This window comes from Opisthocomus hoazin, chromosome 23 (genome assembly GCF_030867145.1).
Source record: "Opisthocomus hoazin isolate bOpiHoa1 chromosome 23, bOpiHoa1.hap1, whole genome shotgun sequence".
In the NCBI taxonomy this organism is placed as follows: domain Eukaryota; kingdom Metazoa; phylum Chordata; class Aves; order Opisthocomiformes; family Opisthocomidae; genus Opisthocomus; species Opisthocomus hoazin.
The window spans coordinates 3,303,776-3,326,295 of NC_134436.1; the positions used below are offsets into that span (position 1 = coordinate 3,303,776).

Genomic DNA, 22,520 nt, shown 5'->3' on the forward strand with positions numbered 1-22,520 from the left:
GTCTATGCCTTCTCATTGCAATTATGCATTTCTTGAAATCAAGAGCAGTCTCTAACTCCAAACACCTACATGGCTGTACCGGGGAGCTATCAGCTGGCTTTTGAGCCACCTTTCCATGCAAGCAGTGGTGGTGGCGACAGCAAAAGTACCTGCTCTGGTTTCCTATGTCAGAAAATGCCACCCTGTGGCACTTCTTTTTTCTTGAATAACCTAATAATGTCCTGAAGAGACACCAGGTTCTCTGCAATGCCAAACAAGCCAGCGTGGAAGAAATTACTTTGTCTGGAAGCCATCACGTGGGGCAAAGCCAGTTTAAGGTAACTCTGTATCTGAGTTACTGAAGTGTCGCCCCCATCAGTCACAAAAAAATGCAAGCAATTACTAAAACCGTAAGTTTGTGATCATTGTTTTTGTCAAATGTTTCAGTCCGCTTTTTATTTTAAGCATTAAAATGAGAAGCTACCAGAGGCAGCGAGATCAGAGCTGTGGGCACGTCCCCAGAGCGGGTCGGGCCATCTACCTTGTTCTCTCCTGGCTCCTGTATTAAGGCGTCGTTAGAGCTGCAAGGCTCAGCAGTGGGTTGAATCATTTCCTGAGCTATGTTTGTAATACCTCATGCTAAAAATAGCGTGTGGGGGGTGGGGGTGGGAAACAAAGCTAATGGGGAAATATTCTCTTCCAAAATAAGGGCTTTGCACGGCTCAGCAAGGTACAGGGCAGCTATTCTCTACTTCTTCTGAAGCACCAACCACTGGCCAGGGCTGGCAGGTATCAGCATGGAGAAACATCTGTCCCAAATAAGTTTCCTGGTGTTACTCGTATAAATGTAGCCATTTTATTAGTGTGCTCAACTTCTCCTAAACGAGAAAGCAAATTACTAGGAATATACTACTCATAACCACGTGCTAGCTCTCATATGAGAAAAAGATGGGTATAAATACACTATTCATCACAATAAGTGGAGAGCAGAATTACTTCCAGTGGAAGCAGCATGGTGTCCAGTGTGTTTTGATTGGTGATCAGCTGGGGGTGACAGCCTCGCGGAGAGCTGGGACTGCACTGCAGGGCCAGGGGACAGAAATCGTGGACCTTTCCAAACCAACGTGGGTGAGAGGAGTGGGAAGGGGCAGCGGGTGGCTGGGGGAGACGCTGGCCGTCTACACGGAGCAGGGTCTGGGCTCACCACTCCCCAGCTGAGCCACGGCTCCGGCAAGCGCAAGGCAGCCAGCAGCATTGCCGCAGTGTGAGCACGCGCGGGGAGGACGGGAATCCTGCCCTGAATACGAAGCGTGAAATCCACGTCCAAAAAAATTTCAAATAGTGCATAATGTAAGCATTCAGTGGATTTCCTAACCAGGGATCTAGCATTGAGGGCGTTAAATTAAACATTAGGTGACTTAGCATGCTGTACAAGGAAGCCTGGGAAATGAGAAATGCAGGGGATAGAATGCATTATTTACCATTTCAGTTTTTCCCCAGTTTTGAACGCGTAAGAAGGAACAAGCGTATGCAGTGCTTAGAGGGGGACACAGTGTGGCCAAACTCTGCATTTGCAACAACTGCCTGCTATTCCTGCTTGGTCCTTTTACATGGATTTCTCCATCCAGCCTCTCACTAACTGCACTCCTGCCGCTTTCCATCTGCAGCCAGAAACCCTGCCAAGGCTGCTCCACGCCAGGCTGGAGCCCCAGGGCAGGGCATCACCTAGTCCATCCTCCACCCCGGGAGTGCCGGAGTGCTCTGGGAGCCGCGCAAGCCAGCTCCCCCGCATCAGAGAGCAGCCCCAGTCCTCTGCTGCTTGGAGCAGGTGGAAGCCCCCCGAATTCACCTTCAGCCTTGATGATGATCCAAAGCACTCGTCCACTTCAGCTTCTTGTGACTGCCCGAGGACCTGAGGCCCCTGAGCAGGGTCATGGGGCTGGGAGCATGGGACTTTCCTGCAGCCTTGTGACAGTGGAAAGCAGGACCAAGCCACGCTGGAACTGAGTTTGACTTGACTTGTTACCTTGAAGGATGATGTTTTACTTCTATCCCAATGCCTTCTGCTAAAAAAAAATATATATATATATACATGCACTAGGACTGACACTGGCGAAAACTGCAGCTAAGCAGCACCATTTGCTCCAGGGTTTTCAGTTCAGAGTATCCTGCTCTGTCTCAGCAATGTAATCAGCTATCTGGGATACGAAGGGGCAGTCTCGTGATGTGGCAGGGGTTGAAAAACATTAGCTAGCACTCCTGTTGGACCTCGCAGGGAGAGGCATGCTTTGCATCTTCCTCAGAATTTAAAACACAAGGATGCATTGAAAGAACCTGCTTTGGAAGATTTTAAAGAACAGCACGAACTGAAAAAGCAGCTGCCAAAATTAATTTCCAGCATTAAAAATCAGCACTGATGAGAGCCATCTTAGATCAAATAATTTATTTAGTAATTCCATGTAAACACTTCAGATTTACTAGCAAATACAATGCTTGCTGTTCTTTTAAATAGATGATTCAAAAAATAAGAATCTATTATTAATGGCAGGTTGACTAGAGATGTCCATACTACTGTACAATAAGGAATTTGTTTTCTAATGGATTTAACATCTCGATTTTTCTTGTTCTGCATTTACTTTACACAAAGCCCAAAGGACACACGTTTGAACTGCTCCCTGATGATGCCACTGCGGACCCGGGTGTTTTGGGGAAGGTACGTAGGCAAATCCTCCCATCCTGGCATTGGTATAAGCTGATGTGAGAGTGGGGGTGGCAGAACTTACGTGAACACTGTTCACAAACACACACCTTTTCGGTCAGAAAACAGAAAATGAAGGGTGGAGAACTTCTCTTTGGGATGTATAAAAGCAACGAACTCCATCGTTGGCATTTACTTATCAACACAGCAGTACACATACACGTATCCACAGTCTTGGAAAATCATCCTATGAGCTGGAGAAAGCAGTGATTCTGAGGCTTGGTACACCAGTGCACTAAAACCAAAAGAATGATACCTTCTTACATAGTCAAATGAAAAATAAATATCTTTATTTTCTGCCTACTTTATTTCAGTTTTCAAATAAATTTTAAATAAATCTGTACAAAGTATACTGTTACAGTATATATTCATAAGTTAACTGAAATGCCTAAGTGTAACAACACTACAATAAAGCAGTATAGATTGGCACATCTCTAATAAAGATTAACTTTTACACTCAAAAAATACCAATTCCCGTGAAAATCCTTGGTATATTTTTGGTATTTTTATGCAAGTTATGTTGCAAACATATTACAGACCAATTCTCCCCTGCCTTAAAAAGAAAATAACTTCTAACGGTTTTTCAGAGAACGTGAACATCTTTATGCTGTTAAAGGGACACCATCAGGCTAAAAGAGAGAGAGAGAGACATTTTTTTAAAAAAAGTAAAAACTTTGGTCAAAAATTTGCAAGTTTTAGACTTTGAGCACTTTTACCCATCTCGCTGAGCTCCGACTGCAGTCGGTGCCAGGGATGGCAGGACCGTGGCAGCACCACCAGGCATCTCAGCTCTCACTGGGACTGGAGAGACCCCGTGCCCCCGGCCAGCTGGCTCCTCGCAGTGGCTGGATTTTGGCAGGAATGCTTCCAGCCAAATACCCAAACCAACAAGCAAAGTATCTTTTTCCCCTTGCGATTAAAAAGGAATTAACACACATGCACTGGGAGTGAGTTTTGCTTTTTCTTCCCCCCCCTCCTCCGCCAAGAATCTAAAATTGATCTGACAGTGTCCCTTTGCTCAAAATAAAGACTTCCGTAATATATAGATTAGATATTGAAGCAAACTTGTTCACAGGGTGAAAAAGCCAGGTACGTTTCAAAATTCAAGTTTTCAAATCCAACTGCAGTTGTTAAGATTCATGAACTCTTGAAACCTCCTAGTATTTCATTAGATAATTCCAAACTGGGGATTTGGGGATAAATATTACAGATTAAGAGCAAGAGTTTTCTCTCTTAATCTTTTCATTGATACATTAAATCAATGTTTACATGCTGAAAGTTAATCTTACATTAGAATGTAATGCAATATTGGCTGCAACATAAACCTATAAATAAATCAACTACCATAGATTAAACTCTGTTAAATATTTCTAAGTTAATAAAATATTGACAGTATTATAAAATTACAGTATTTACAATAAGAAAAAATCTAGACTAATATATACCTTTAACAGATCTCTTCTCCAATTTGGGATTGCAATGGAATTATGAATATATGAACGATTTATTAGAAAGTTGCATTGCAATTATCATTTTTACATTAGAGCTAGAGAGGGTAATCTGTCACTGCCTTTGAAAAAAAAAAAAAAGTGACTTCTGATGGTGGGGTGTAGCTTTTGAGTACCAAACTGGTAACAGGAGTCCTCCGCAAGACGTCTGAAGATAATGTAGGACCAGCCTCAACTGCTCAGATTAAAGTTGTATTACAGAACTGCCAGCAATCAGAACCACCCAGGCTGCAAAAGGGGAGGAAAGGTAGTTTTCAGCTCAAAGTGCACAGCTGGAATGGTCCCCTCATTCTGGTCTCCAACTAAGGCAGCAGAAGCTTCGATCTGCACTCAAAAACTGCAAAAACCTCAGCTTTTGGGTTCGGTAGGAGGAAATTAGCTGCTGGTGCTCCTTAAAGGGACATAGTTAGGTTGCAGCTATGTCAAAAACACTCTCGCCAACCATGTATGATAAAAACAGACTAGGCATTTGAGATCCTCTTTGGCTTGCTTTTTTGGGAGGCTGTGGTTTTTTTGGGGTCAGGGCTGGGTTGGACTTTTTTTTTTTCATTTTGTTTTCTTGGGAGACAAATACTGGCTGGGACCATCCAGTCAATTCATTTCCTATTCCTCGCCAGCTTCTCTGTTTCTTGAGTATTAGCATAATGCTGTTGTGTTTGGGTCGCAAACACTTGTGGAAAAAAAGGAGACTTTAACACTCCCAAGTCGAATTGTCTTGGTACAAACCAAAACTCAAAAAAAATGACCTAAAGCAATTCCCGTCATTAAAAAGTGCCAGCTGCTTTTGGGGTCCCAGACACCTAGCAATGTCCTTTTAAGGATAAGATCTTTTACTTGCCCTTTTTCCCAGACTTGGAGGAAGAGTTTACAATCAGTTTAGCCAGGCAATGTTCAAATTCTCTCCTTCCTCCCCACATCACATTTATTTTCTAGCAGTAAATTAGAAAAAAATGGGGGGAAAAAAATAATTTTCAAATTCCTTCCCCACCCTTCCCTCCCCCAGTCTTGTTCACTGTAAAACCGACATGGCAATTTTTAGTGTCTATTTTTGGATAAATTATTTTCTAAGCCCCAAGCCTGAAGATGCTTGTGAGAGACCTACCCACAGGCTTCAGTGAGGTGAAGCAATTTATGCATTTGCAGGGGTTTCTACCAGTTCCCATAGTGGGCAGCTGGGAACACCCCTGTCCTTAAAAGCAGGCTTTAAAATGGTAAGAGAATAATTTGTAAACTCAGGTCTACGTTACCAACAGAAGGCTCTAGGTCCTGCGGGCTCCAGTTCCCAGAGATGCAGAGCAGGAAAACTAGAAAGAAAACTTGGTACCTTTCAATCACCTGCCCGGTTGTACTGGGGGGGAGCGGGGAACGAGAGAGACAAAATGACAACTGACCTTATAAACAAAGGTATGTTTAGGGCTTCTGGTTTCAGGAATAAACCGATATTTACTGGTAAAAGTCTGCCAAAAAACAAAAACAGAAACACAGGATTACTGGTAAATATTGGTTTATATGGAGAAGTTAAAAAAAAAAAAGTCATTGTGCTCCTGATCTCCACGTGCTCCTGAGCAAGAGCTGAGAGCTGCCCCACGGCATCCCTACACTCAGCGGCATCTTTGGCACCCAGACACCTCAAACCAGAAGCCTTGTTTTAAGAGGAAAGTCGTGCTGCTTTCCTTTACTCCCCTTAAACTACACGTTTCTTTCTGGATTTTCCCCCAACCCCCCTCCCTCCTCAAAGCTGGTCCTACGGCGGTTTGGCTCAGGAGATGGAAAGTCTTCTTCCGAAACCACTTGGAAATGAATTTGTACATAATATGGTATCTCATCACCAAGGCTGCTGGTGCCTGAGCCTCATTTGCCCCCTGAGATACCATAAAACATACAAGACTGAGTGTATATTTTAAATAAAGCATTTTCTTGTAAGTGGCATAAACCCATTCATTTTATTTACATGCTTATTTATTTCCAAAAATAGAGTTGGTCCACACTGGACAAGATAAATCAAGAAGCCATACAGTAGAAGAATTAAAAGTCCAACATTTAACCAAAGTACAATGAAATTCCAGAAGTCTGTGGCTGACTTGAACCACAGAAACATACACGAGCCACACAGACATTTGTACATAGAGCATTATATTACCAATAATATTTGCAAACATGAGGTCAAGATGGCTAAAAACCCAGCAGAACTGAACCAGGGATCATGGCTGAACAGAAGCGGGTGGTGAACAGCCATCACTACCATGGGGAAACATCACTTTCCAGAGATTTTCTTTCACTTTTTGTTTTTTCTTTAACTTAGAAAGTCCTAATTTTTCTGCCCTGGGGATCAAAATTGAGGACATGGTGAAAGCCAACCACATGTAGCTCCCTAAATGCACACCAAGCGGCTGGGCGATGCGCGGGCAGCATCAGCTGTGGAGATGCTGGGGTCTTGTACCCGTGAAGAAGCAAGGAGCGCAAAACAGCGTGGATGCCAAACTGCACTGGCAAGGCCCCGGGACTGGCTGCGCTGGGGCTGAGCTCCGCTGGGAGGACAAAAGCCCAGCCTAAAATCTGTCGGGTTTGATGCCAAAGCAGAGCAAACCTGCAGGGCAGGATCCCCATCCCATCTGCCCAGACAGAGTGACCCAGCCCACTGCTACCTGGCCTTAAAGATCACCCGGAAAAGAAAAAGTAGATATTTATACCCTTGTGGTGTGCTGCTGGGTGTCTGAAAAGGGTCCAGATGTGTTTTGTCTCGAAAACAAGGATTTCCCCCCCTTATCGTAGGCAATTTTTGGCACTAGTAATTCCAGTCCTGTCTATCTTTTCTGGAAGACCACAAATAATCCAGCCTAAACAGACCTACAGGATTAGAGGATGTCACACCAGACAGATGAAGGAAGTGATTATTACTCAAACAGTTAAACTTTTTTAGATTAAAAAAAAAAGCTCCGAGGCCTGATTGATGGCATAAAAAAAAAAAAAAGGAATACATGCATTATCTCTGCATTATGATCTGGTTTATCTAGGTATTTCCATGGACCTCAACACGATAATATCTCAGCGTCTCCAAAGGATGGAACAACAGATTTGAATCTCTATGTTTTCCTGCAGAGAACCACAGCAAGTAAAAGGGGGAAGACAGTTGTAGCACTCCTGGTACTTCTACAAACAACCCCCTACACAGGGTAGAATCGCATTAAAAGGGTATAAATTAATTTTGCTTTTTCAAGTCATCTTTGAAACTCACAATATTAAGCCTAGTCCAATGTGAGTGCTAGTATAGAGCTAGTTTACAGAATACCAATGATAATTATCTGTACCTAACAGGATTTAAAGCCAATATACTCATTACATTTAGAAAAAAATACTATTACCAAAATGCCAGACCTTTGACAGTAGTCAAAACAGAAGCAGCCGTGCAGTTTTCTATGTGGACGGACAGCCTTTAGCACAAGTCGCTATTATCATCTGAGCCTTAACAGACAACTGTATCTTCTGATTTGTCTTCTAGAATGTTTCTAATCTCAGATGTGAAATACATTTTTAAAAAGAGATGGGTCTGATCCCGTGCAGTTGGGTACGTACAACACTCCCCAATGAAACTCAAAGCCCAAATTCCTAAAGAGAGAGCACAAGAGATTTTTTTCTTACATCAAATAACTATCATGCAAGCATACCACGACGTTTTTATATTAAGTACTTCAAAGTCAGCTGGTATAATTTAACTAGAAGTGAGCAATCTAATGAAATTAGTATTTCCAGGGGAAGGGGACAAAGGTTGTATGACAACCACCAGATTATCAAGGGAAAACAGCATGGGGACACCACGGGGGTCTAATGAACTGTGTTACAGGAGCGTTCACACACAAGCAGCCTCTCAGACCTTAGCACCTAAATCTGTAATACGCAGTTATATTCTATGGCAGTCTATACACCTTCACTGCATTTGCTTTTGCTACCCAGAATCAGGTATTCTTCTCCTGAATTAGCAAATCACTTTAAGCCTAGCAATACTGCTGGATCATTAAAAAACTGCATTTTTTCCCCCTGCCTATTGACTTGCATTTCCCAGGGTCAGCCCTCACTGCTGCATGCTCACAGTACCAGACCTTCTCACACTCTTCTGAATATTCCAGTCATGGCCAGGCTGAAGTCACTTCTCTAGTATAAACCAACCACTCTGCTCTTTCAATTGACATTTCTTATATTTAAACACTAACTCTAACCGAAAGCCTTGAGGTGCCTGCAGTTAACCTGCTCCTACTGCAAAATCTGGTGATTTATCAAAAGTACTTACTCTTTGGCACTGTGAGCTACTGAAGACAGGGAAGGCGGGAGAAGCAAGGGTATTTGCCATGACTTTTAAGAAGCCTAAAACTAAGCGAGAGGAGCAAAGCATTGCTCTAGCTCACACCAGTTAGTTATGGGTCCTCCTAGGTCTCTTGGGAAGAGAGGTAACACAGGTCTGCATGTGTGCACACACACAGAGAATGTCCTCCTTCCAGAACAGAGCTAGATGAGACCTGGAAAACATGGAGCAGACCTCTCACCCTGCTCCTTCTCTTTCTGTCCATTGTTAAAACCAGAACCTTTTAGGTTTTTCTTGGTAAAAACAAGAGAAAACAGAACATATCCAGAACATCAGTTGCTGATGCATGCTCTGGGATCTGGCAGACCTGCAAGTCAAGCTCAGGGTAGGAATTTGAACTGGGAGTGTCACATCACAGGAGAAATCTAGATGCCATGCTACCCAGTATGCTGGGCTTCCTTCTCCTCTTCGGTCAACCAGACTTTGCAGTCTGGACCCAGATGTGCTCACCAGAAAATTCCAATGAAAACTAACCCTTCTCCGCCTGGCAACTTTGGTTTTAATGAATCGGTGTTTTCCAGAGGAAACTCATTTGCTCAAAGGCTAAAGATCTACTCAAGATGCAGACCCGGAAGCCTTCAGTCACCACCTCCAAATAGAATTCTGTCTACCTTGTGCTGCCCAAGTGATCAATATTGGCTGCAACCAAAGAAGGACTCCATGATATTTCTCTTCTCATTACAAGCATATTTTTCAATACCTTCTTGGAAGGACTTGATATAAACCTTTTAAAACATGCAAATAAAGATCAGGTGATTCTCCACCTCCTACTGTTTGTCAGTATGTTCAAAGATTCTGGTAGATTACCCAGAAAACAAGATTGATCATAGAATCACAGAATGGTTTGGGTTGGAAGGGACCTTCAAAGACCACCTAGTCCAACCCCCTTTCTTTGTAGAAAGTATGTTGCTTTCAATCTGTCACGTACTGAAGATTTACAGCACTTCAGTTTCTCCTTCTCAAACTGGAGTTTAGGGTTGCAGATCTGCAATTCCCAGTGCCCCATTTAATACTTTAATTAAAAAAATAATAATCCAACATTAGGATGTTACCTAGTCATGGAGAATACTAAGCTATTTTTTAACAGCCCTATTTTTGCTAGTAACTTTAGCATTTCAGTTTCAAGCTCCTCTAAAAGCTCCTACGTACACCTGTTGCTCTTCCACTTGAATTTACTACTTTGTTCCAGCACTTCTGCCTCACACACTCAAGTTTCAGAGGAAGGCTCCTTATCTTTACCATCCAAAAACACTAGCTGACAGATAGGCAGGCTCTCTTATGCTCCAAAAACAATGCAGTCAGAAAATTAACCGTGCCTTCAGTCCCGCACGCTCAGATTTTCTCTCCAGCCTTCTCTCTCATATACTTAAGATAGCATTTGCTCCCTAAGGCCCCCAGCTCTTCAAACCCCTGTTAAAATGCTTAATTTCCAGACCACGGGTTACCCGCCATACAGCATGGTTCTTTCCGTCTAATTTGCAAGAGTTGGACTTCTGCCTTTTGATGGAGTTTTGCTGGACTCCAGAAGTCCCTTCCTTTAAAACTATTCTACTTTATAACTGATTTCCACTTCAGCTGTGAAGCTCCTTCATGACAGACCACTGCCTAACCCGGATATCTGTAACTGTTCTATGGGGCTGCCTAGACAAGTCCAAGGACTTTCTTTTTCTGATTTTCTCCCCTGCAATATTTTATAACACAAGACTCATTTTCAGTCCAGCGCCTTCCACACCTGAGGATGCTGAACCTGTAATTGTACTGTGGTCACTGCTATTTAATGACTTAATGGCAATTATATCCTGAACCAGTTCTTACGTTTTAGTCCTAAATCAAGGCTAACCCTATACCAGGACATTGCAAGAAATGATCCTTTAAGTAAATCAAGATGTTTGCTCACCAGAATGTTAGCCAGCTCCTTCCCAAACAATCCGGCCAGATAGCATGGATATAATTGAATTTACTTTTTCTTACAGGTTTATGAAGATGCATGAGCCTGGTTTTCTCCCAAGCCCCATGAAATCCACAACCACCTTCTTGTCTGGAACAGAAAATTTCCTAATACCTCTGTGTCATTAAAATATAGGATTTATATCCAACATAAATTTGGCTGTGTGGTTGTCACTACTCCAAATTCTTCTCAGATTCACAGCAACTTTTTAGATCTAGTGTTCCTTCACACCTTTATGACCTAGCATGCCTATTCAGTATAGTTTGATAGCACGTAATGCAGTATCTTACTGATTTTCATCACCATGTTTCAATCAGACCAGCTATGCCAAGGTCTTTTTCCTCCACTGAGCAGTCTACAACAACTATTTTTGTCTCATGTTTCCACACTGGTATACAGACATTTTTCTTGTTCGGACCACATGCCCATTTCCTGTGCCACTCTGCAGCCTGACAGCTGATTGCTCCTCCTGCACAGAGAACTCTGCTCTCAGCCTCCTCATACCCCACACTGAAAAGTCACCCCTTACCCTCCAGGAGAAACAGGCACATGTTTTTGTTCCTGGCACCCTTGTTCAGCACCTTCACCCAAGTCGTGACAGCCTCAGCCTTCCACCAGCAGTGTGTGCAGTTTGTCCTCCCAAAACCCTGTCCACTTTCTGTGCCACCAGTCTAGCGATGCTCCAGCTGAAGTGGAAACCAGCCCACGATGCAAAGTCATGACTCTTAACTTCACCTACTTAGAATACCCTTTCTATCATTTTCCTGGGCTCGCATTAAGAATTGAGCAATAGGTACCGCCATGTCCTAAATTCTGTCTTCTTCCCAGACACCCAAATGTAGCTTCCCAAGTATCTCTGCTTCAAGGATGACAGCCCCAGGCTTGCCCCAAGCACTCGATATCTTCCAGGATCTACTTGTCCACTCAATGGGCAAATTGTCAGATGGACCTCCTAATCATCAGCAGTGGAGCCTATATTTCCCATGACCAAATTCTCTGCCATCCAAACCCCCCAGAGCTACTTCTCCACCTATTGGAGGCATCTCCAGAACAGAGAACAACTCCTCAACCAAGACTTTAGTATTAAATTATAAACTGCCCCTTTAATTCTGTCCAGTTGCAAGTCAAGTTTCCACAAATAAAAGGTAAGGCAGCCAGTGCCGAGGTGAGGATGAACCACGACCATCTGCAGATGATTTAATGACATCTCTTCTCCACCAGCTCATCAACTTTGGCCTCAAGACGCTTTCTGGAGCTTGGAGAGCCTCCACGTGTTGCACTATATATTATTTTATCACAAGACAACCACTTATAAAGTGTGTCCTCTTTGCACTCGTGTGTGCAGTTCCTAGTGCAATTAAGCCAATGCTCTTTGATTCCCATAATTAAGCCAGGACTTTTGCTTTATGACCATATAAAGTCCATCTTTAAACTAAAAATAGACTGACTGTTAACAGGTTCTTTTTTTAATCACTTTAAACCACAAATTAGAGCCTTTCATTGGACAAGATAAGTTACATATGGCCTTGCAGAACCCTGCAAGGACTCATTTACCAGGGCCTTTATTGACAGTTGCAGCTCAGAAGCCAACTTTTTTTTTAAAAGATTGAATGAGACTCTGAACACAGCAGTGTCAAAAGACCTATCCACAAACAAAATTGTTTGCATGCACGAAAGCAGAGATGACAAATACATGAATTTGCAGTGCTTAGTTCAGAACTATTAATGCTAGAAAATTATTCAACGCCTCTAGTCCCTATTTTGCTCAGAGACCCACCTGGCTGCCCCTCAGCAGTCCCTGGCAACGGTGATCCTACCGTCATTTATTATTTAAATAAAATAATCTTTTTAACAAAAAGAAATGTTGACCCCATTTATAACTCTGTACCTGACAAGACACTGGCATTTTTTCTTCACCTCTGGTGCTGCTCACACAAAATTTTTCTTAAGTTGACCTGCCCACACAGTTCCTGATAAGCCAATGCTACATTGCCAGCTCTCCTCAGCATCACTTGAGTGGGAGGTTTAAATACCAGATTTCACAAAATCCTTTATCCACACTTCCTAGCCCTGGCATTTCTTTAAGTATTGACAGATCAGCAAGCCTTCACAGTTCACCTAGAAGTGAGACAGCTCGACCTGCTTCTGCTGGACTGACGCAGCAGAGAAGAGCTGGCCCCTGAAAACGCGGCACCCACCTCTTGACCACCAGGTGAGTCTTGAGGAGTCTGGACCAACTGATGAGTAGGTGCTGATGCACATGCCCAAAGAGCTGCTTGTTTGAGCTTCTCTCTCCCTGCTAAATGCCCAAGCAAAAGGCAAGCCCACGAAAAGCAAGTTCCAAACCTCAGGAGACTACAGGCAATAAAGCCAGCAGCCTTCATCGCACTCACAAACTCTTGTGCAACCAGGAGAGAGCATGGAGAAACAAAACATACTCCCCAATGAGACACTACTGCAAGCCCACCCTGGGGGAGAGAAGGACACTCAAGCCAATGCAGCTAAGCTTCAAATGACAGCACTGCTCCAAGACGTTCTATCCAGACAGGTCCTGCCCAAGCTGCACAAACGCTGTCCTGCTCTCAGGCACATGACAGTGCACCTTTCTACCCAGAGTCAGAAGAACAAAACCCACCCCAGCCTTTGACCGGGGCTAACACACCAGCCGGAGGACACTGCACATATGATGAGCACCCAGCGATTTGAGCTTGAGTCACACATCAAGACATTCACCAGCAACAGAAAAAAACGCCACGACTCCTTCTCCCCACACTGAACTCCCAGCAATATAAATTATCCAGGCATATATGTTATATAGACTTATCTTCCTCCAGCCACTGTGTGAAGCCTGCAGCTTCATCTCAGCACCGGCCACCTCAGCACAGCTGATGGCACGGAGGAGCTGAAAACACGCCAGTGGGGGTCAGCCCCGCAGCAGAGACCCCACAGCTGGTGTGTCTTCACACGCCAGCCCGGAAGCCCCCTGTGCCTGTGCTGGCCCACCCTAGAGCAACGGCGCATCAGTCCAGCGGGATGATGAGACACCCCTGAGATGTCTCTGAGAGCTCAGACTCAGCTCCCAGACCTTCCTGCAAGCATGACAGTGCCAACTCACCGTTAAAACCACTGACATGCGCCAGTGAGACATGATCTCTTGCACCAAGACAGTCACCCATGGGGGCTGCCACACAGTTTCTGTGCCACGTCTAGTGCAAAATCCAAACCCCTGGGGTCAACATGGCCATGGGGATTCAGATGCCATTTGCAAGCCACCTTTACAAGAAGCTCTCCGCAGAAATCAACGTGCTGACCAGGACGACATTTCAACGTGTAGAGATTTTTCCCTGAAAAGCTGTCTAAATCTCTCCAAAGCATGCACTTTGGCTTCCCAGCAGCACGCAGCAGACTGTCTCCCACAAGAGACGCCTCTCTCCAAGGTCTCGCTAGCCAAGAGGGGCACATCCTTCCACGCTGCAGATGTAACTCCACACCTCTCACCTCTCCAATCTGTGACAGAAAGAATGAAGCTTTTCTTCGCTTCCTGCATATTTCAAGACAGTGTTTCAAGAAAAAAACCTTTCTGCACCACAGCCAGGTAGGCTCAGCACAAACTCCCACTGCCAGCGTTGCAGCCAGTCCTCTTTTCACGTCAGTATCCTACGTGGCCTAAGCCTAAGAAAAGGATAAGGTGTGTATTTTTCTAACATCAGGATGAACAACAAACCAACTGATGACCAGCAAAGCCAAGGAATTATCTCAGTTAAGACTGAGTCACCTGCTGGGGAGACCCAGAAGATGCCTATTCAAAGCAAGCGCTCTCCCAGCCGATGGCTGATCCAGAAAGGAGCAGAAGGACATGAAGTTCACATGTTGTGAACCTCAGCCTCAAGACAACAAGGTGCAAAAATGGCCAGTCATCTACACAGGCGGTCTCCTGTTTCATCTAGGGCTATGTCTACATGAGCAATCAGCACAGCCAGAGCTAAGTTCAGCAGCAAAGGAGTCACTGCTCAGGACCCAACGGTCACGTTATCTGTGTTTCCGGGATTTTACTCTCCCACGAGCTCTAGCTTGGTCTGATGTACGTTATGCCCACCGCTTGGTAGAGCTTGTATTTTGGCTTAGTTAAACCTAAAATGAATCAGGTCATGCTCTGAGACTGCTCCACGACAAAACCAAGGTACGTTATGCAGGGAGAGCACAGCACTTTGCTTGCAGAAGCACACGCCTGACCTGAGCTGCAAAGCTACCACAGACACTGCCATGGCCCTGGGGATGTCCGGTGCAGGGTCTTGGTCACCCAAAACAAGACAATACCCACACATGGGCAAAACCTACAGCCAGCCTGAGCAGGGCTCCCTCTTGGCTGGACTTGGTGCCTTCCAGAGCTAAAGGCTCAGGACCAGATCTTCTCTCCAGGTGAAGAAGCACCAGCAGTATTGATCCACAGAGCGACAGTGAAGCATTTTTTGGGGAAATCCAGCCATTCACTCTGTCTTGTTTTAATCAGTCAGCACTCAAAAGACAGACAGCGGAGCCAGAAGTCCTCTCTCTTTATCTTTTCTCACTTAATCTCCAGCTGACATTTTTCCGTGAAAACATGCCTCTTTCCTTGCTGTATGAGTTCAACTCTCCCTCTTCTGTGATGTTTCGCCTCAAACAGGTTGCACAACTGTTTACTACTTTTACAGAGGCAGGCGTGATACGCTCTGACTCTTCCAAAAAACACAACTGCTCATCTGGCTTCAGCCAAGTACAGACACTGAATTGCAGAGATGGGACCAGCAGCGTTAACCCAGACAGGGATCTCAGCCCTGCGCCCCTGCTGCCCCGTGCTCCCCTGGGATCAGCTGCCTGATGCCCCTTGGCTGCCCGCCACAGAGGGTCTGCCGGAGCTGCTGCCATCTGGCCCTTATGTGCTTCTCCCTAAGTGCCACCACCTACCCTCCACCCTGAACACCAGACCAGATGCTGAAGCACTCCAACAGCGGCCAAGGTGCACCTTGGCCGTCCCCCTCTGCCAGTCCAGCCCCCCCGCCTTGCTCTGACAGCCTTTTCCCACCCCCCAGACAGACAACACCTCCTCTGCTGTGACTGCTGGGAGCTTCTCCCCTGGGACAAACTCTTTGTTCACTCAGCTTGGTACCTGCCTGAGTCCGGCAGCTCAGGAAATGTCTTCGTTAGAGACAACGGCACCATACCTGCCTGCAGGAGGGCATATCCAACAGCAAACCCGCTCATCCTTTCCCTTCCAATGTACCTCAGGAGCAACTTTCACACCACCCAAATTGCAACAAAATATCCACTATACCATTGGAGAAGTAACTCTGTGAACCCCTAAAAATGGATGATTTGGCGTTTACTTGTCTCTGCTGTCTACAGCTGTTCAGACCTGCATTAATGACAAGCAGTTCAGGGCCCAGCAAACCCTCACAGCCCACTTGTACTTCACAAGAAGTGGGATGCATTGTGGACGCCTATGTAGGCTGACTTTCCCCCAGAGTGTAGTGCTGCTAAAATACAGTCCCATTGGGAACTGAAATGCTTTGAAAAGATAAAAAGTAAAAAGGAAGGTTAGGCAGGCTAAGAGAAAGTCCCAGAGCGGACCCAAGACCATCTGGCATGAACGGTACAGGAGTGGGGAGGCAGCACTGCTGGCGGGAGCAGAGCAGGCAGCCCAACTCTGGCAGCGGAACTTCAGCTGCCACACGAGGCGCATCCCTCCTGCGCCATCAGGCCACCACCCGCCGTGAATTCAACATGAGAGATCCCTCAAAGAGAAAAAAGAGATGCCATGAACTTCAGGTCTGAAGATTTGGCTCTGGTTAAAACAGGCTTTTAAAATAGGTTATCATTTTGAAAGTCCATTTAGATTAACCTTAACTAGCTTTAAACTATATATATGTATCTCCTTGCCATGTTCGCAACCCACGTGCAACATTTTGCCGTGCCAGCAAGCTAAATCATGTGCAAGTGAGCGGAGTAAAAGGAACCACAGGCTTGGAGAAAAGCTCTGGGCTGAAATTATCTTTCATTGTTGCAAGTGGCACAGGAGATGGCAACAGCAGAAGGAATCAAGAATAAAAATGGAACTCGCTTGTTTACCTTGTCGGTTTTGTCAAAATATTTTGACAACAGTTTGCATGCAGCCCGCTCCTCTGTTCTGCTACCAAAAATTCAGATCCTTTCACCTATCTTCATGCATTATAGAAGAAAGCCAAGAAGGGTAAAACTTTTAGGGAGAGAAGTGCATGTGCAAAAAATACAAAGCCCAGCATGAGAACTTAAAACTATGCTGGACTCCTCTTCTAGATAGTCCAAACACCAACATGAACAGTGACCTTTCAATTACACAAGCAGAGTTAACAAGAAGCAGGCAACCAGCAGAGGAGGATAGTAAGAAAATGAAAGGAAAGTTTGGGTAAGCCTGACAAAAAGTAAAGCAAAAAAAAAAAAGAAAAAAGGGGAAAAAAAGAAAGAAAAAAAAGGTGCAAACCAGGATTTAAAATTTGCAATTAGAAATAAAAAATTCTTGATGTTTTAACAGAGAAACTCTCCAGCGCTTTAGGCAGAGCCCTACCTCTCAAAAAGCAATCTGAGATGGTAAGAAGCAACAGGCTTCTGAATGAGCAAATTGTGCCGTTGTGGAAGAATTTGCTTTTGCTGCCTTCTTTCCAACTCACCTAAGAGAGACTCATTTTCTACCTGTTGGACTGGTTGGCTCTAGTTACATTTTGAGTTTTCGTGTTTCATGAGAGACCCCCGAAATGTAAACCTGTTTTAGCATTCTTGTACATTAATGTCAGGATTCTCCACTTCTAGCTCCCACAACTTCCGCCACAGACAAGTCAATCAGATTTGGTATATGCCCTGGAACGGGAAACGGGAGGTCTGGATTTCAAGCAAACAAGCAAACAAAAAATGATTATGTCAGTGCTCTGCAAGGTGTTGGATCCAAACTCGGTGGATCTGTTGAAGTCTTCAATCCAAAACACTCGGTAATTTTACTTAAAAAAAAAAAGTTTAACCCATTGAACTTGGAGAAAAGAACAAAGTGGCAGACCTTTGAGGAAGGGAGACAAAGTGTGCAGGTGCAAAAACGTAACATGCCATAGTTCACCACCTTAGAAGAAATCAGTTTTGCTTTGTTTGGTTTTGTTTTTCTTGAGTGCCAGGGAAACGTGCTTCCCAAAGGGCGGCTTTAGAGTTTACGGGCACTAAGGTGGAAGCATGAAGTGAAAATATGCCAAAAACATCAGGTTTTTGTAAACCCTTACTGAAAAAGTGCACATGTTTTTAGTAAAAATGCATATCTACCAAATCTCCACTGACTACCGCGGGACACTTGCTTACGGAAAGCCACATCAATTTGCAGCGTCAATGCTGACATTTTTGCCTTCTCCTTCCGCCCACCTCCCCAATTTTTTTCCTTGGGAGACATACAGCACCACTGCATTAGAACGTACAAGAAATGAAAACAGTGAGTACGACTGATATAGATCCATTGACTTTTTATTACAAATGTACTTGATCACTTGGCTTCAAAAAAGTTTAAATCAACCCCTATTTTCTGTACGCCAGTACAAAGTAAAATCTATTTTACAAATTAAATACCTAAAAATTTGACAAAAATATTAAAGTTTGATGGAAAAAACAGTTATAAAAATCTTAAATCCCCTTTTAAGAAGGTAAGAGATAACATTCCCTCCCAACCCCACAGTCCTGTTATACAATATTAATAGTCATTTTTTTAGAATAGGTAGGTATGGTATATCTTGCTGTTAGCATACAAGTCACTCTAATAGCTTTATCTGAATATACTCCAGTTAGTGCATGAATGCCATCTGATTGAATATAATCAACTATCTTTAACTGATCCCTAATTTACATTTCAAAACTTGCATAGTTTGAAGGGACAAAGGTTATACTACAGCTAATCATAAAAAAAGGTGGTTACAGTGCTATTTTTAAAGGCAACAAAGTAATTGCTCCCCCCAAAAAAAGAAGTTATCGGTCGGCTCTGAGCAGGGGTTAAAACCACTGGCAGCTTTCAGCCTCGCTCCATGGGATCGTCTCTGCCTCGCACCCGCTGCCCGCGCCAGGCAGCCCCCCTGCGCTTTACAGCAGTCAAGTTACAGGTTGTGAACCGCTTCCCAGCGAGTGCTACACCAAGCACATTTCAACCCCTGCAAGGGATATGCAAGAAAGTGACACTGTCAAGCATTTTTTTTTTCTTTTTCCTTTTTTTTAAATTGAATTTTACAAAAAAGCTCTCCACCGTCCACGGGCACACCTCGCTGGAAGCTCAGTGTCCTGTCCACAGCCCACAGCTGAGTTTCTGACCACTGGCACGGTTGCCCCGCGGCTCCTGCCCAGCCGAAACCCCGACCCTCCCTGCCACTATGGGCCGGGAGCGAGCTGCCTCCCGCTGCAGCATCGCAAGCAGGACCACAAAGAAGAGGCAGGAATCAACAGCGGCTCGTTACGTTTCTCTTCTTTTCTGTTTTATTTAACTTCTCAGAGACAGAGCAATTCTGCTTTTTTTTTTTTCAACAAAAAAAATAATAATCATGACATTGAATTCGGAGGACGTTTCTCCGTTAGCATAAAACCACTTAAAGGGTGGCTGTATGTCAATGGTAAATTACTTGACAGTGTCTCTTTAATGTAAAAAATAGAATAATGTCAGTATTGCAATGAATTTCAAGTTTTCTTGCACGTAGTCATCATAAAGTAGTTTTTGTCATGCTCTTGGACCTATTCTACAAGACATTTAAAAGCATATCATCAAGGAAAATATAAGGCATACTTCTTGGGAATTAGATATCTTGGCACATTTGAGCATACTGTCTTTTTTTAAAACAACACATATGGTCAAATATACCTTTCTTCTTCTAACATTAAACAGGGTTTTCTGTACTTTGTTTTAAATACTGAGATATTGGAGCCTTGGTAAAGTACCGAGCACCTCCGGGAAAAAAAAAATTTAAAAAAGCAAAAAAGCAAATCAAAACAAAAACAAAACCAGAAGCGAAATCCCACGAACCTTTACAGTCATTTTAGTCTTTCGTTATCATCATTCACCAAGTCCTAGAACATATATAACGTGCGTTAAAAGAAGAAAAAAAAACAAAACCAAAAACCAACGAAACACGCAGAAGAAACCCAAAACGAGACAAAAACTGACCACAAGTTCTCGGACACTGTTCACAAACTGCCAGCGGGCTGTTACAGGGCTGTACTGGTTTGACTGGAACCGCACAGCCCGTGCGCTTCTCAACTCAGCCGGATCCCGGGCAGGATCCGGGCGGCGTGGCTGAGGAAGACCACGGGGAGCCGCCGGCCTCGACAGCGATGCTGCCTGGAGCCGGGAGGGTACAGAAGGACACTTTGCCGTGCTCTCCTTGCCTCCTGCTACTTTTTGCTGGGAACACAACGCAGTAGCGTGCAACTACAAGTGCCGGACCGCGTCCGTCGGCAGCGCGACAACTTTTGGGAGGGCAGTGAACAGCAGGACCGAGACAACCAATCAAGTAGCAAAACCAAAGCAATTCATTTCCTAACTAACTACATCTAGCAGCATGGAGAACGCAGTCCCGCACACATCACAGTTGAAGTACAATAATCAATGGAACTGCCCATCCAGACCCTCCGATTCAAAAGCAGGTTATCAGACAAAAGTTTACATGCAATTGAGAACCATTTAAAATGTCACATTACGCACTCCGAAAGCTTATTTTACTACTGGGAAATAGGAAAGTGCACATTAAAGCAATTTTAAACATTTCCAGTGATTGTTTAAAAGAAACAGAAACACCTCGCTACTGGCATCTCATATTTAACTTTCTGTGAACACTAACAGAAAACTTCTTTAAAGGGAAATAACGCATGGTACAATGGAAACAGCTTGTTTTGACACTTACAGTACATCTCAAAAAAAAAAAAAAGAAAGAAAAAGGGAATTATAATCTCAAATGGGAATAAAAAGACAGCAGGAAATAGAATTCTTTAAAACAAGGTTTTTTTCCACACCTCCCCCCCTTTCGAAACTCCATCCTTGACCATCAGTAAAGCAGCGCCGGCAGCTCCTGCTCATACAGGTGGTGCCTTCTGCGCGCAGCAGCTAGGTCTACCAGACGGCTAACTTTGCCACGAGTGTTAAAAACAATGATTGCATCCCAAAAAAACTTCCGAGTGGAACAAGATCCTAGTTTCTCTGAAACAGTGTCTACTGAATTCTGGCCAAGAAAAGAAAAGAAAGGAGAAGAAAAGAAAAGAAGAGTTTTCACTGTTTAAGGCATCTTTTTTTTTATAACGTTTTCTCTTCACTCATAATGATGATAGTCATGCAGCAGTTTAATGATAAAAATATATTAATATTTTACTATACAGCAGCAAGAAGTTAGTCAATTAAAAGCACACCAACTTTTTTAAAAGAAAAACAAACCAAAACAACAAAAACAACCTGTATAAGCCTATTCTTCTTCTTATTATTATTATCACAAACAATTTCAGTTTGGAGAACACACCTGGACAGATTAGTGTTCTGACAGATCTGCGTTTCCCTACCCTAGGCTTCAACCAGAGCACGCGAGCACGCACGCTGGCGAGGAGGCTGGGATGGGGAGGGAAGGGCACGGCTAGGCTCGCCAGGTATGTAGCCAGTAATAACTAGCACCGCAGCTACATGGAAATCCGTTACAGACACACACCAGCTTGGCTTTCACTTTTAAACAGAACTCCGAACCCCACGGCTCAGCAGGATTACTCTGCAATTGCGTCGCACTGATTTCTAACAGGCCTACAGAAGTTAACGGCACTGGCAGGGATCAAAGCATTGGTTCGGACCTCTCACAAGTTTAGGAGACAGTGCTAGTGCCAGTGGCGACACGGAAAGACTTGCTACCTGCTGTCCAAAAACAGGTTGACTGGAAACCGCTGCACGTCAGCTTATAGTACTTTAAGTACACAGAATAAAAAAAAATATATTATGAACAATACAAGTACATCTCATATACACAATAATGACAATACGCCTACTCAGCTGTAAACCAAACAGGTGCAGAAAAAAATATTACGGGAGGAAATTCTTTACGTTTTTTTTCTCTCTCTCTCTTTTTTTTTCTTTTCCTCTTTTCTTTTTTTTTTTTTTTTACTATTTGAATAACTTTGGTTCAAACGTAAAAATCACAAGTTAGCAAATTTCATTTAAATGCCTTTTTTAATAATTTTTCTTCATGTTCACAGAAGTTTCACTGACCATTTTTATATGTTTAAGGTCCAGATGCAATGCATATTGTATAAAAGAGAGCACTTATTGTTTACCTTGCATGAATTAAACCTACGTACCTTTTAACTCTACAAACTTCTGCATAACATTTAGACAAAGCTCAGACACACAGCATGCCTAGCCCTCATATATATATACACATCTCTAATCACAGGTATATAGGGTGTCAAATATAACTATAGTAACCTCCATGTAAGGTTCGAAATTTGGTAACAAAATGAGAAGAAAAAACTAAAAATATTATTTTACGTGTTCTAAAATATCTCTTTTTTTTTTTGTGCTAAAGTCAAATGTTAGCTCAACATGAAAAGGACTTTTTTTTATATAATTCAGCAATATTATAATCTTGACCATTTTTGCAAACACTTTTAATAATAATAGCTTAAACGTGTACAAAAGTTCTTGGTTAATTAGGGAAATAAACACTCAGTTCTTTATATTTTTAATCAAGTAGGAAACACAGTTCATATATAATGTTATTACTTTTTTGACTCTTTTTTTTGTGTGTGTTTTGTTTTGTTTGTTTTTTTTTGTTTTGTTTTAGCAGCTGCTTACTGTTTGATACGGTGGGTAAAGTGGAGGAACATCCAGCGATGGGTGGCAGGTCGCGGGCGCTGCGGCCGGGCGGCGGGGGGCGCCGGGCGGGCGGCGCTGCCGGGGGGGGCGCCGGGCAGAGGGGA

At 43.6% G+C, this 22,520-nt stretch overlaps 1 long non-coding RNA gene across 4 annotated transcripts; it reads right to left on the bottom strand.

The window, feature by feature from the left end:
- Positions 1–3,010: 3,010 nt before the first annotated feature.
- LOC104334569 (uncharacterized) lies at positions 3,011–22,497 on the bottom strand. 4 transcript variants are annotated; one of them, XR_012766074.1, is made up of 3 exons: positions 22,396–22,497; positions 5,637–5,702; positions 3,011–5,549 (listed from the first exon to the last, which is right to left on the bottom strand). It is a non-coding gene; the product is annotated as an uncharacterized LOC104334569 (long non-coding RNA). The 4 variants fall into 4 exon arrangements; XR_012766075.1 differs by adding an exon at positions 7,621–7,851 and having other exon boundaries at positions 3,011–5,702; XR_012766072.1 differs by having other exon boundaries at positions 3,011–5,702.
- Between the last annotated feature and the right edge of the window lie 23 nt (positions 22,498–22,520).